At 44.8% G+C, this 15,831-nt stretch overlaps 1 protein-coding gene across 9 annotated transcripts in view; it reads left to right on the plus strand.

The window, feature by feature from the left end:
• PKNOX2 (PBX/knotted 1 homeobox 2) overlaps positions 1-15,831 on the plus strand; it is a 429,286-nt gene that overhangs the window by 342,556 nt on the left and 70,899 nt on the right. The window lies entirely within an intron of this gene.

Genomic DNA, 15,831 nt, shown 5'->3' on the forward strand with positions numbered 1-15,831 from the left:
TTCATAGACTCCCTGGGTTGGTTTGTCTTTCCAAAGCTCAACTAGTTTATCCCCTTGTCACTGGCACAGAGGTGTCGCAAATCCTGTTCATTAGATTAGCTTTTGAGAGAAGGAGCAATTACACCTTCCCTTGGTCCCAGTTCCAGGGTTTAACATAAACCTTTGAGAAAATTCTTCTTGATATCTTTCTTACCTATATACTATTCTATCTTATTTCTATCTAAGTCCATTCTTTGTTATTCAGAGAATAAGATGGAGATGAAGAATAGCTGCTTCTCCATATCTCTCAACTCTTAGAAAATTTGGGAGAAGTTTGGGAAGTTCCTACATAATAGGGAAGAGGTGGTGATCTAAGTTATCTCCTAAGGCCATGTTGGCCAACCTGTGGGAAGGGGTTGCTGTCTTCCTCCTCCCCACTGAATCTGAGGACATCACCTGCCCCTCTCTCTTCCTCCCTCCCCTATCTGGAGTAAGAGGGCAGCTCACATGCCTTGTGAGGATACAGTTTGGGTACTCAGTCTCTAAAAGGTTTGCCATCACTGCACCTAAGGCATACCAACCTGGGGTTGGCTCTAGTACCCCAGGAAGTTTTTAGTAAGAAAATTAGAGACCTATGCAATCCTTCTCTCAGGAACCTTCTTTCAACCCTACCTTTACCACTATTATTCATTGGGAAATTAGGCCTGAACCAACTCAGATTGTGCCCCAGGATTTCACATATAGTTAGAGTTTATTAATGTTCTTCCTTCATTTCCTTCCTTTCTTCCTTCCCTACCCACCTCTCCACACACACAAAAATAAAAACAAAACAAAACAAAAAAACAGCACCTTAGGATATGTGTTAAATCCCCTTAGCAACATGATTGCTTATGGCTTAACATTTGAGTTTATAGGTGGCACGACTTCTCAGAATTAGCTATCTCCCCGTCAAAGCTTTCTACCAACTCTCCTTTCTTCTTATTCTATTTCCACTCCCTACCCCTCAGCCTACTTCCATCACTAGACAAAGTATAGACTCGTACATAGGCTGTTGCATATTTTAGAAAAACCAGTGACAAACTGGGATCTCACTCAGGAGGAGGATTGGGATTGGTGGAACAACTAGAGACCTTGCCATATAAGGAACAGTTGAAGGGAACTGGGAATAGTGTGAAAAAGAAGAGACTTTCAGAAAGATATGGTAGCTGTCTTCAAGTAACTGCCTCTACTGTCTTTTGATGGCAGGATTAGAGATGTACTATTTATTTAGCCAAGAAACCAGAACTAGGAATCATGGGGGGAAATTGCAAAAAGCCACCTTTTTTCAGTTCAATATAAAGAGAGAATGTCTTCATAATTGAAACCCATTTCAAAAACAGAATGGGCTAACTCCAGGAGTGATTAGATTCCCCCTTCCCATTTCTGGAGGTCTTCAGGCAACAGTTGAATTATTCCTTATTGGAAGTATTATGAAGAGGATTCCTATTCCAGTAAATATTGAACTAGATGACTTCTTGTTCCTCCCAGCTCTGAGATTCTCTGATTCTAGGAAATATCCTGGGGGAGCATTCAACCCTTTGGTGGCACTTTCTATCCCTGGCATAGCCTCCCATTGCACTTTAGCACTGTGTCCTAGACTACAAACTGCTTTTTTTTTTTTTTGATGAGTGTTTTCATTTTGGGAATATCATTGGGTACCAGAGAGTATCACCAGTACCCAGCACAGAGCCTGGCATATAGTAAGCACTTATTATGTAATGCTTATTGAAGAACTCTCAGACAGCAGCTGCATCTACACAGCCACAGCCCATTTTGTCTACTCCTGTCTTCCCTGCCTCTGGTTTTCTGCTACAGTTAATCCAGAGAGCTCTATCTCAACTCATCCCTGCCCCTATTAAAACTTGACTTCCTTTTCTGCAGCCATAGAGTGGGACTGATGGGAAGGGTTAGCTGGGAGTGCAGTCCAGCACTCCTGGAAGGTCTAGGAGCCCAGGGTAATTTTAATTAGATTTGCCTGCCTCCAGGAAGCGTGACTGCTTCAAACCACATTGGGGAGTCAGCATTTCATGTCAATAAATGTAACAAGACCCTTTCAATTCATATTAGTGCCTGGGCACTGGCTTTTGTGCCTCTCTCCCTACGTATCCCAGAGCCCCAGATGAAGAAAAGTCAGGCGAGCCTTCCTGCATGCAGCTGCTGTCCCCCTTCCCCCTCTTTCTAGCTGAGTGAAGGAGTACTGTCAAAAGTGGGTGGATACGTGCTTGTACATACGGCATATGTGTGGTGGCAGGAAGGTATTATTTGGGCTTCAGGATGGAATGAATTGCTTCCCCTCTGACAGAGAAACTAGAGGAGGTGCAGATTGGAGGTGGGGGTGGGGTGGGGGGAGGGAAAGCAGGGGCCTCTTTTAATTGGATCTTACCAGAGCATCATCGGGCTAATCAGCAAGGCAACACAAGGAGCTCCCCAGCTCAGATTAATGATTGCAATATAATCTGAGCGGATCTGATGATTGGATGCACATTGAGGCTAATTGCATTTATAGGCCCTCAAGTGAGGTAGAGGGGTGGCCTGAGGAGAGGAAGCCCAGCAGGGTGGGTTGCTACAGGTTTGGACCTCACTGAGGGACCCCCTCTACTTCCCTCCCGAAAACACTACACCTTCGGGGTTTTTCCCAAACAGGTGAAAACACCCAGCATGGCCTGCCCATTCTCCCTCATACATTGTGGTAATGGGTAATGTTGATCCAGTGCCCAGAGCATGTCAAGCACTAGCTGGCACATACAAATTAGATTCCTGGCTGCTTGGTGAGGGGGGCAAGGAAGGTGAGGTTAATCCGGCTTCCTCTCTTCCAGGCTCCCTCTTTCCCCTTTGAAGTGTGTAGGTTCCCATGGAAACTGTGATTTCCTGGGGAGGAACTGAGTGGCAAGGAGCTGGGCATGACCAGGTGTCAGAGGTGGTGAGAGGGAGGCTGACTCTCCGGAGAATTTATCTCCTCAGCCCCAACTTCTCCCCTAAGGCCTGACCATTCAATCATTAAAGTTTACACTGGAGAGCCCTGGGGATGACTCACTATAGAATCCTATTTTTGATAAATGAATGCTAGATCTCATCTGGGAGCCTGCAAGAAGAATGAGAGAATAATAGATATTAGCACCTATTTAGCTTCTCCAGTGAAAGGCACTAGATAAAAGATCCACAGGGCCAGGTCACTGGGGTAGGATGACTGCCCAAATTGGCAAGACAACTTCCTGCAGTGCCAGGTATGGACAAGCCATCGAGACAGCCTCCCCTGCTTTTCAGTGATAGTCATTTCATCCTACCATTACACAAAGGAATAGATATCCTCTTCTTCCAGTGACCCTGCCCTTGGTACCGTAGCCTTTCTCCGATTTGTTTCCTTTTCTCCTTCTCCCCCATCACGTCTTTGGCATAGAACACAGTCAGCTATTTAGAGACAAAAAATGTCTGCATGCAAGTTTTAGGTTGTGTTACTTAAACTGGTTTTTGCCAGCTGCTCTGGCTAGTTGGCTTAGTGAATGGAGCTCAGGAAGACCAGAATTCAAATCCAGCCTCAGACACTTAATAGCTGTGTGAACCTGGGCCAATCACTTAAGCTCCCTTTGTCTCAGCTTCCTCAGCTGTAAAATGGGGATAATAGTAGCATCTCTCTCTCCCAGGAGAGGATCAAATGAGGTATTTATAAAGTGTTTAGCACAAGGCACTCCTGGCACATAATGGGTACTTCATAAATGCTAGTTTCCTTCCTTTCTTCTAGATTTCATTGTCAGAACAGAGGTTCACCCCCTTAGTCCTAATCCTCCTAGAGATTAGTTAGCCTTTCCTTGTTGCCCCTAATCATGGTTCCAAGTAGAAACTTCTTTCCGAAGCCACTTGCATTCCCAAATTACTGGTTTTACCACCCTCGTTTGCCCCATTCAAGTCAGTCTTTTTATGGCACTTTCTGTCTGCTAGAGCAAATTTCTACAGGTCTCTGGGCTTTCAAGCTCTTTGGCAGATTTAGCCCTCTTGGCAGCCCAAAACTCACACCAAATCATAACACTATTCTCTCTCTCTCCCTCTCCCTCTCCCTCTCCCTCTCCCTCTCCCTCTCCCTCTCCCTCTCCCTCTCCCTCTCCCTCTCCCTCTCCCTCTCCCTCTCCCTCTCCCCCTCCCCCTCCCCCTCTCCCTCTCCCTCTCCCTCTCCCTCTCCCTCTCCCTCTCCCTCTCCCTCTCCCTCTCCCTCTCCCTCCCTCTCCCTCTCCCTCTCCCTCTCCCTCTCCCTCTCCCTCTCCCTCTCCCTCTCCCTCTCCCTCTCCCTCTCCCTCTCTCTCTCTCCCCTCTCCCTCTCCCTCTCCCTCTCTCTCTCTCCCTCTCCCTCTCCCTCTCCCTCTCCCTCTCCCTCTCCCTCTCCCTCTCTCTCTCTCTGTCTCTCTCTCTGTCTCTGTCTGTCTGTCTGTCTGTCTGTCTGTCTGTCTCTCTCTCTCTCTCTCTCTCTCTCTCATGCTTTTTGAACTCCTTTCTGAACTTTGCTCCTGGATTTTCTTAAGTCTGTCCCCTTACCCCAGAATCACATCTCCAGGCCTCTATCACACATACCCTCAGTAGGCCAAATTCACTTCATTCTAAGTGCATACATTTGCCTTTCTAAGGCTATTTTTACATCACGAATACCCCTGCCCCATCCAGACAAACCCACATATTATAGCAAGGAAAGGGGATTTTCTTCATATTAGGACAACCCTAGCCATTCTTGTTCCTTTTCTTGGAAAAGAACAAAAAGTATAGGTTTCCTTTTGGCCACTAGCTAGATGCCAGATGCATGGGGGCTCAGGTTTGTCCCACTGGAGGGGGTCACATCAAATCAGCTCGACACTTGAGAATCCCTGTACCTCCTGGCTCATCCCTTCTGTCTACATAGTTGGAGGAAGTTATTCATTATGACATCTGTAGGAAATAGCTGAATAATAGCTCCTAGCCTCAGACTAAGGTAAACCAATCCATGTGTGGGATAGAATGGACTTTAATCTCTGTTAAGTAAAAGAATCAATCAGCAAGAAAAAAATGTCTAGAATAGTAGAACTAGGAGTCCGGAAGATTGTTATCCCAGAGTAGCTGTGTGATCCTGGACCAGTCACTTAAAGTCCTTTCTAAGCCTCAGTTTCCTTATCCATAAAGTGGGGTTAAAATAGCTTCTACTTCAGGGATGATTTATATATTAATTTTATATGTGAAGTGTGCTGCAAAGATTTAAGTGCTCTTTTCACATGAGTTATTTAAGGACTATTTCCTCAGTACTTTGTATTATGTTAGATGTTCCTATGTGCTATGAAGATTACAGAAATGTATTTCAATTCAATAGTTATAGGAGCCTCTTGTGTGAAAGGAACAGGTGTAGGTACTAGGTGCAATGCTTGCTTTCAGAGTTTAAAATCTAGTCTAGCTTTAGAAATAAATGTAAGACAAGTTAGAAATGATTACTATAGAATGGTCTGAGAAATTCAAGGCAGGGAGGATTACTTTTTTTAACCCCTACCTTCCATTTTAGAATCAATACTATGTATTGGTTCTAAGGCAGAAGAGCGGTAAGAGCTAGGCAATGGGACTAAGTGACTTGCCCAGGATTACACAGCTAGGAAGTATCTGAGGTCATATTTGAACCCCAGGCCTCCTGCCTCTAAACCTGAAAGTATTACTTTTGAAGTATTGGTGAAAATATCTGGGAAAAGGTAGCATTTAAGTCAGGCTTCAGAAAAGGACAAAAGATGTCATTTGGTGAAGCTGGGGTAGGGTGAGAATCTGTTCCAGGCAAAGGAAAGGGTATTCCTAAGGGCAAGATCAGGAAACAAACAGCTAGCCTTCCTTGACCGAGACACAGAATTTGCAAGAACATTAAAGCCGAAAAGGTAGGTTAGTGTCCCAGTACACAAGAGACAGAATCTTGAATGCCAAGATAAGGAATTTATATTTCACTTTTTAGGCAACAGGGAACCTCTGAAGGTTTTTGAGTTAAGGAGTGAAATGTTTGGAGAAGGGTATTAGGAACAGTATTGGCAATTATAGGAAGGATGAATTTGAGATGTCAGGAAGCAGAGAGACCAGTTAGGAAGCTTCTACAATCTATGGGAAAGAAATGATGAAAACCTGAACTAGTCCAACATGTACCATACTAGTTCAAAAGAAGTGGGGAGGGGTGTCAATAAAACTGGAAGGAGCACTGAGGAAATCAGATTTGAGGTAGACCTTAAAGATCGGTAGACTTTGGAGTGGCACAGGAAAGAGCAAAGAACATTCCAAGTTGGGAAGACAAAGTGAATTAAAATTAGCAGTGTTTTTATAGGACAATAAGGCCTGTTAGAGTGAAATGTGATAGAGCCAAACTATGAAAGATTATTCATAGCGAGGGAGAGGAGTTTGGATTTAGGCTCCAATGGGGGGATCTTGAAGAGTTGTGGTCTCCTATTTCTTAGAGCTCAGAACTCTCTTGGCATCCAGGCACTAATGACAGTGGTCATTGAGAAAGAGAAGTTGGAAGGCTACTTTGGAGAACTGCTCTATAGAGTGGACTGTAACCAGACTCTAAATGCTTCAAGAGAAAACCAGAGAGAAGCTTTAGACAGACCTTAGGGCTCTGTGAGCTAAAAGGGGTTCAACTGATCCATTTTTGTGGGGGAAGAGGTGGTCTTTTTTTTTTTCAAGAGGGGGAAAAGAATCTAAAACTTTGGTTTTGTGTTATTCAATCATTTTTCAGTTACACGTAACTCTTCAAGACCCCATTTGGGTTTTCTTGGCAAAAATATTGGAATGGTTTGTCATTTTCATATTCAACTCATTTTACAAATAAGGAACTGAGGCAAACATGGTTAAGGGACTTGCCCAGGGTCACATAGCAAAGATGTGTCAGCAGTCAGATTTGAACTCAGGAAAATGAGTCTTCTTGACTCTGGACCCAGCACTCTATCCACCTGCCCTGTTGTAAGTTATTTCACTCATTGCAGCTTCTGATCTCATAGGGTTGTCTGGGGGCACTGAGAGTTTATGACCTGACTAGGGTCATACAGCCACTTTGTGTCAGAAGCGGGGCTTGAGCCCATATTTTCGTCTGACAATGAGGTCATCTCTTTATTCATGATACTTCTCTTGTTAAAATAATGAATGAATGAATTAGCCCAGGGAAGAGATGGCCATTAGAAACCCAAGGTGAAGGGGCAAAGGGGAGTGAAGTATAGAGCACAAACCTAAGCAAATGAGGACAAAGGAGAAACAAAGACCCTCCTGTGATTTTCCTCCCATTAAATCTCTTTGGTCAGCACCCTGGGAACTAGTTTCCTAATGAAGTGTCTGGGAGGGAATTTTTCTAACCTCTGACCCAGGGGTGTTCCAGCTCCAAAAAGATAGAACTGGTTTTAACTCTAGCTTCCCTGGACATTCTATTACAGTGGTCTGCTGGAGAGCAGAGGATGGTTCAAGGAATGATTTTAGAGAGCTTCTGCTCAATTACCTTCATTTTGCAAAAGAAGAAACTGACACTGCGTTAATCTATTTGTCTCTGGCCTCAAACAGGTTGTAAATGAGCAGACTTGATATTTTAACTTGGGTCCTCTGACTCCAAATCTAGCATTATTTTCCAATATACCACATCTCCAATATACTATTCCATCTTAGCAGCAGAGAAGATGCCCTCTCCAAGGAAACCTGGGGGAACCAGCCGCCCACCATACACTTCTAAAAATGCACTCTCTAAAAATATGCACTCATGGCTACAGCGTCATACCTGGGATAAAAATATGACCTGTTACCATTTGCCTCACTCTCCCTCATTCACACTGCCTCCGCTTACCATATCCTAGCTGTTGTATATGTGCGAGTGTGCACACACACGCTATAGGGGTAGAGGCAGAGGTGGGGCCAAAAGGACATTTTCCCTTCTCCCTCCGCTCCCCACCTGCTTCAGTCCAGCAAAGCTCATCAGAAACCAAGCCCATTCCATGGCTCTTAGGAAGCTGAAATCTGAGCCTTTGGCCCTCAAATAATGCCTTTGGAGAGGAAAGGGGCGGCCGAGTGCCAGGGTAGATCCTGTTGTTGAGGTCTCAGAATTGGCAGCTGCTTTGTGTTCTCGGATGCCCGGGGGAGAGGGGAGAGGGAATGGTAGCAAGGGTGAAGGGTTGAGAGGAGGGGGTAGGTCGATGAATGAAAGGAGTGCCCAGAGGACAGATGAGCATGGTATAGTGGAAAGACCATTGGACTTGGAATCCCAAATTCTCCATATGAACCGTGGCCTGGTGACTGCAGATAGGTCATTTAACTAAGCTCTCTGAGCCTCAATGCTCTCATTGGAAAAATGGGAATAATAACCTTTGACTAAGCTTCCTCATAAGTATTTAGAGCAGGAAGGAAACTTGGAGATTATCTAGCTCAAACCCTTTTTTTCTACGGAGGAGGAAAGTGGGGCCCAGATTGTTGAAGTGACTTGTCTAAGGTCCTATAGGCTATAATTAACAAAACCAGGATTTGAGCCTACATCTTCTGACTGTGAGCAAAATTCTTTGTGAACCCTAAAGCACTATAAAAATGTGAGTAATCAGAGCTGATCAGGCTATTTTTGTCCCAAGGTAGTCTCTGCTGTTTCCCAGATAAAGAGTCTTACAATGCCATGCCACTGGAAAGAGGAGATGGGGAAAATCAGAGGATGGTATTAGTAAGGAAGGTGGTTTTGTGAGTCTGAAGGATTCTTATGCTATCATTGAGGATGGGGTTAAGTTTTGTTGGAGACAGACGACTGTAACAGGAGGGGACAAGCTTGGTCACTGCCTAGGCTTCCTTAATCCCTAGAGGGTACTCTATAGGCTATTAGGCAAATACCCTCTGAGTTTGACTGTCTCCACCACCCTCTTCACCATTCCATTATCCTAATCTCTAAGAGACTTTAGACAGCCCAAGGGTTCTGTATCCCTCTCCACTGAGCTCAGCAGGAGCCACCCAGATGAGGAGAAGAAGGTTGGGGCTTCGGGAGTTTCCTATTCTTCTCCTATCCTTCACTACTTCCATTGCAACGGTGGGGAGAAGTGTTGGCTTTTTCAGGGAGCCCCCAAGGTCAGTTACTGGGAGAGCAGAGGATGTAGGCAGGGTGGGCAGACTGCCACACAGTTGGCTGGGCCTGTAATTGAGGTCTGCCGTCCTGGCCAAGGTCGTGATGGAGGGGATGGCTGAGCGATTCAGAAAGGGACTGTGCTGGGTGACCGTGAATCATGAGGTTTATCACCCAGAAAGAGAACTTAACATTAATGTCTCCCCCTGTGTATGACCAGTCTCTCTTTGCCTCTGCCTCTCCCTCTCATTCTTTCTTTCCGTCCCCCCCCCTTTTTTTTAGTTTCTCTCTGACTTTTTTCTATCTTTGCCTCTCTGTCTTTTTCTGTCCCTTTCTCACTCTCCCCATCCCTGCCTTCAAAGGCATGACATTGTCTTTTTGTCTCTCCTACAGAGTATAGCAAAGGCTTGGACTGGGGAAGACATTTGGACAGTTTGAAGAGAACTCAGCTTTCCTTCCTTGAGTCTTAAACAAGAGAAAATAAACTTAAGCCATAATAGGAAAGATTTTAGTTTGACCTAAGAATGGACTTCTAGATATAGTGACAACTCATTTCTATAGCACTTTCAGGCTTATAAAATACTTCCTAATAACAAACTATGAGGGAGGTTATTTGAGTTATTACTATGCCCTTTTTATAGAAAAGGAAACTATCAGAGAGGATGTGATTTTCCAATGGCCACACACCAGGGTGGTGTTGTGGGAAAACACAGCATTTGTACAGAGTTCCTGGGTTTGAATCCCAAGTATCCCATAAATCATCAATGACCTTGGAGAAGTCAACTTAAACTTTTTTGGCCCAAGTTTTCTTATCTGCAATGTAAAGGTAATGTGCTAAATGATTTCTAAGATTCCTTTCAGCTCTAAATCCTATGATTTATGATTCTTTGATTCAGGACTTGAACCCATGGTTCAGAAATCCAAATGTATTTCTTGCCCTAATCCCCCCACTAATCCTTGATGCTTCTTGCTTAGCTAGCTTGTTTTTATAGAGAAGGGAAGTTGTGGCAGGTAAGTCTAAGAAAATGGGCAAAAGCTCTACCTGTCTGTCTGTCTGTCCAGTCTGTGTTAAGCATCAGCAGATGACCTCTGAAGAGTTCTCTGCCTCGCCTGAGGACATTCTAGGGAATCTTAATGAAGAGGGTCCGGCTGTGCACCGAGTGAAAACAGAAATGGGGTGAGAAGTTGCCCTCTTTGCAGGGCATGGGAAAGGAAGGGCCTGCCCGCAGACCTGTGCTCTGATGCAGCCTGCATGCAGTCAGAGAATCCTCCCCTCTCCCAAGCAGCCTGCAATGCCCCAGCCCATGACCTGCCTCCAAGCCGGGCAGACCAAGCTGGGAGGTTTGAATGAGATGTACAGAATTCAAAAGAAGAAATGTCAGATGTAATTAAGCCAAACTATAGCTTAAAGCCCCATCGAAATCAACACACCCTGTTTAATCACCTTCTTAAACTAGCTCGACCACAGTTCTGTCGAGGAGGGCTCTTTTTGAATCATTAGAGCCACAGAACTTGATTTTCATTCAGATGCTCTTGGTGAGAGGTAGGGAAGAGGAGGGGGAGGGGACGGCTGGAGGATGGAACAGGGAAAAGAAATAATAAAACATTATTTGGAATAATTTCTTTCTCCCCTTCTCCCATGAGCAAGCTGTCTCTTGCTCTCCCCTCCTGCCTCCATCCAGACTCACTCCCGGCTCCCAGGCAGCAGCCACGGCAGTCGCAGCCACAGCAGCAGCAGCAGCAGCAGAAGCAGCACAGTGCTGAATGTGCTAAATTAGGCCATTAGAGAAATTCATTTCTCTTTATTAGTCTGTGTCAAATCCTTTTTATTAGTGGCTGGAAACGACCTCTCTTCTGCAGTAAAATGTCATGCCAGTTCAGCCCTTTTATTTGTTCTGCACTGACGAGGCTCAAACTCTCCCTGAATTAGTGCTGTGAGATTTATTTCCTCCAAATTTTGAACGGCTTAAGAGAGGGTAGGGTGGGAGGTAGAGAGTGGGGAGTAGGGAATGAGGAGAGATGGAGGAAAGTAGGGAGGGGGGAGGCTTGGTTGAGCTCTGGTGGAGGTCAAATGCTCTTAGCACCCAAGAAATAAAACCTAATGATCATCAACCTCCAGATCTCACCTCTTCTTTCAAGGAGTTTGCACTATATTCCCATGTTTCCCCTTCCGCTGGAAATTTATGAGAAATTGTGGTGAGAGCCATTAGGAAGAGAAACTGCTTTGGTCCCATTTTACAGGTAGATAGATTGAGGCAGAAAGAAGTCAATTTACATTCATTCTCCTTTCATTCCCTGTCACTGGGGGAGAGGTAAAGCCAAGTATTAGGACTGCTGGAAAAAAAATGGAGATGGGGGGTGAAATACCCATTGTCTCTTAGGCTGGGTGTAATCAGCAGAGATTAATTTGTGAGCTTTGGATCACAGGATGAGAATAAAAACGTATTTTTACATGGTGCTTTAAAGTTTACAAAACACTTTCCTCAATAACCATCCTGTGAAGTAAATAGGCTATAGAGCATTATTTTCATTTTCAGATCAGGAAATTGAGGCCTTGAGAGGTTACATCATTTCCCCCAATGTCACATAGTTACTCAATCCCATATTTTCTCAGTCCGAGTTTTTCCTCTTATATTTCACATAGGATGAGAATGGATTGGGAATGGGTTTGAGGTTTGGTAAGGGACAGGCGGTCTACAGAGACTGCTATATTTGTACCCAGGTAGTTTCTGCCCTGAAGCCAGAGGAGCCTAGTTTGATAGAGAGGAGGAAGAAATGAACCCTTTCCCCTGCACTCCTGAAAGTACCAGGTTACCTGTATGCCCCTTCCCCAATACCCTATAACCCATCTACTGGCTGGCTGCTCCTGAGGAGCAGTGGCAGGCTTCCAGACTTCACTAAGCTCACTGCAGAGCAGTTCCCTGAGTGCCACATATTCAGTGATTGCCCCTGCCCAGCTGGGCTCCTCATTCTAAGGCCTCCATGGTCTCTTGAGCTAGCCCATGTTGGATCAATTCCATCCTTATATAATGGAGAAAAAGGTTTGGAATATCTGGAAAGAGGAGGTTGAATAAGACTTTCTTCTGAGGGTTACCCAACTTTTTCCTGCTTGTGACATTTCCCGATTGAAGAGACTCAGTGAAGAGAAAACCTGAGAAAAGGCATTTTGAATCTCTGTCAGACTTACGGGGTAGCCAGGCCAAGAGGTTCATGATCAGGAAGCTGGGCTAGAGACTTCAGAAATAAACTAGACCCTTAATTTAGCTCCTGATCACTTCAGTGCCCATCCCAGCCTTCGATGGTGGGAACTCCCAAAGTTCCCCAGTCCACTCCTATTCCCTCAAGAATGATTTTTAAGAATGTGAGGGAGGCAAGGTAGAAAAAATGGGCTGTTCTACATTATAAAATATGAAGTTAAAATGACCTCAGAGGTTATTTTCATCCAACTTCTTCACTTTAAACTTGACCCAGATTAACTTTAAGTAAACTTTAACAGTTTAAAATTGACCTAAACTAGACCTAGAAAAGTGAAGGTCACAAGAAAGAAATGGTCAAACTGGTATTTGAACCCAGATCCTTCAAAAAACATTGGTCTTTCCACTAAACCACATGACTTCCTATGCAAGTTCCCTTTGGAATGGTTCAATGTAATATAAAATGCTATTATTATGTCCCCGGACTCTCACCTTGTGGTAATGAGATAAGCCAACACCATTGCCATCTCAGCTACCCCCAAAACTCTTGATAGTGCCTTCAGTCTACCTCATGATGATAACTTCTTTTGACTAGTGAGACAAGCTGCTAATTTTTGTTGTTCAGTCATTTTAGTCATGTGTGAGCCTTCATGACTCCACTTGGGGTTTTCTTGTAAAAGATGTTGGAGCTGTTTGCCATTTGCTTTTCCAGCTCATATTATAGATAAGAAAATTGAGGCAGATGGTTAAATGACTTGCCCAGGGTTACATAGCTAATAAGGATCTGAGGCTATTGAACTCAAGTCTTCCTAGGTGGCACAGTGGATGGTGTGTCATGCCTAGTGTCAGAAAGACCTGAGTTCAAATCGGTGCGACTCTGGACAAATCACTTAACCCTCTTTGTCTCAACTTCCTCATCTATAAAATGAGCTGGGGAAGGAAATAGCAAACAGTTTCAGTATTTTTGCCAAGAAAACCCCAAATGGGGTCATGAAGAATCTGAGATGACTAAAAACAACTCAACAACTTCCTGACTCCAAAACCCATTGTTCTATCCGTGGCACCACCCCTAAGCTACTAATTAAAGTTTAGCACCATCTTCCCCCCAGCCCTGTCCTTCCAAGCCTCTAAAGAGGGTGGGTGGGAGAATATAGCATCGCCCTTCTCTCTGCCACTAAACCACCTTTCTGCTACCTTGGGGTAAGGCCATTCCTTTCATAGGTAACTGGAATGCTAAAGGTTCTTAACCAGCTGAGGAATGAGCTTCCAGGAGCCAAGGAGCAGCTTGTGGGACCCATTCAACCCCAAAACAGAAATATATCCCTACGTCATGTAGCCCAGACCAATATGACCCCTATATAGCATGACATACGTGTGAAGACCAGACCCATCCATAATGCAGTCACATACACATTAGAATCATGACTTCCCTCTTAAAGAGGTTCTAGGAGCTTGTTATAGAACCCCAACACCTTATTTACAGATTAAGAAATGGGCTCAGAAATATGCAGTGACTTATCACATTGGTCCAGAGTAGCAAAGTCAGAATTAGAACTCAGGATCTCCACATGTAAAACCCAGTGGAATTGTGCATCAGCTACAGGAGTAGGGTGGGTGAAAGGGAGGAAAAGAGCCATGGAAAAACATTCTAAATTAACTAATTAAATAAAAATTTCCAAAAATCTAAAAAAATAAATAAAATAAAAAGAACTCAAGGTCTCCAGCACACTCTTATCTCCTATATATGACATACCCAGCACACAGATAACATTGAATGCCTATACCACATAGCACGCCCTTCCCCACACACCCCTTATATAGACTTCTTCATTTACTACAGACACACCACACACATACACACACAAATACACAGAGCTCCCCTTCTCTGGCAGAGGAGCACACAGTTCTGTCTGTCCAATAGAAAGGAATGTGTGGCGAGCGGGGGTAAGATTGGGGGGCTCGGGGCTGCACTCCCACCACCTGGCACGACTGCTGCGGATTATTAGTTCCTGGTAATTTAGTGCCCTTGTACAGAGTCGATTTGTGCCTTTCATTCCTAATTGATCTAGTGGCTGTTTAAATGGCAGCAGGCATCTGTTGAGAGTAGAAAGGTTCATAAGGCGCAATAATTCATAACACCGTCTGGAATTTGCCTTTCATGTCCCTCAGCTAAACCACTGCAGGGCTCTGCTTAAATTACAGCCACTGAGGCTTTCTTTGGTATTCTGCTCAGGGCCCTGAGAATCTTGCATTAAACTGGGATCAGGTTAGATTAGACTATAATATGCTGTGGTATTAGTGGCTGCAAATGAAGACTTATACTGGAGTTTAACCCCTTCACCTGGTTCTCCCTTTGTCTTCAGCCTGTTGGCCGGCTAACTCATTGTTTTCCCCCACCTTCCCTCAGTCCTCTCCTGCCTGGGCTAACTAGATCTCCCAGCTCAATGGATGGCAGGGATGGGCTGCCCCGAGATGCCAGCCCTTGAACTGCAGGCTGCACACCTGCTTGTAGCCTCAGTGCCCAGCTGTTTATGCACTCTACCACCTCCCTCCCTCCCCGTCCCCCTCCTAGAGGGAGGCTGGAGTCATAGGGATGCTCTCTGCCAAGCTAGGCAGCTCAGCTGAATTCAAGCAGGAATTTATTGTTCCTCATTCCCCACTGTCCCTGGGTCTGACCAGTCAGGTGTGTTGGAGGTTGGGGGAAGAGTTGCTAGAGGGAGGGTTAAAAGATAGATTTCCTATTCTTTTTTTTTTCAGTCATTGAATCTCAAACTTAAAAAGGATCTCAGAGATCCTCTTTCTCCTTTCTCCTCTCCCTGTTCTCTCCACATCCTCCCTTGACTCCTAGGCCTTGACACAGTAGACAAGATGCCCTCTCCTCCTTCCTGTGCTCAGTCATCGGGGATTTGTGGAAAGCAGATCAGCAACAGCAGAAAGACAACACATGGCCTGCTTCTGTGGACTGGGAATTTGTGTTTAGTTGGGAGATGCTCTGAAGACCCCCATACACACCTCCCTTTCTCTTAGCAGCTAGGGATTAACCAGACAGAAAGGAGCAGGATTTGGCGGCCACAGGACGCTGAGGAGATAGGCTAGGGAGGGATTTGCAGATGCTTTTCTGAACTCAAGGGAAGGGAAAGGACTATTAATAATGGAAGTATCCAAGGTCACTCTCTCCCTGTGTCTCTCTGTCTCTGTCTCTCTCTCTGTCTCTCTCTGTCTGTCTGTCTGTCTCTCTTCTCTTTCTCTCCCTATCTGTCTGTCTCCTTTCTTTCTCTCTTTCTCTCTCTCTTTCTCTCTCTCTCTCTCTCTCTCTCTCTCTCTCTCTCTCTCTCTCTCTCTCTCTCTCTCTCTCTCTCTCCCTGGATTTCTAGATATGTTGGACATTTTATTCATTCAATAGAAATGTGAGCCATACATGCAAGCAAGCACAGGCATTTATAGTACACATGTACATATAAGTCAGGAACACAGTAGAAAAGCAGCTAAAATCCCCCACTTACATTCATATGTGCGAATACCTGAGCTCACACTCATGCATACATAAGCAGCGACAGTGACTGTCTACAG

This window comes from Monodelphis domestica, chromosome 4 (genome assembly GCF_027887165.1).
Source record: "Monodelphis domestica isolate mMonDom1 chromosome 4, mMonDom1.pri, whole genome shotgun sequence".
Classification (NCBI taxonomy): Eukaryota; Metazoa; Chordata; class Mammalia; order Didelphimorphia; family Didelphidae; genus Monodelphis; species Monodelphis domestica.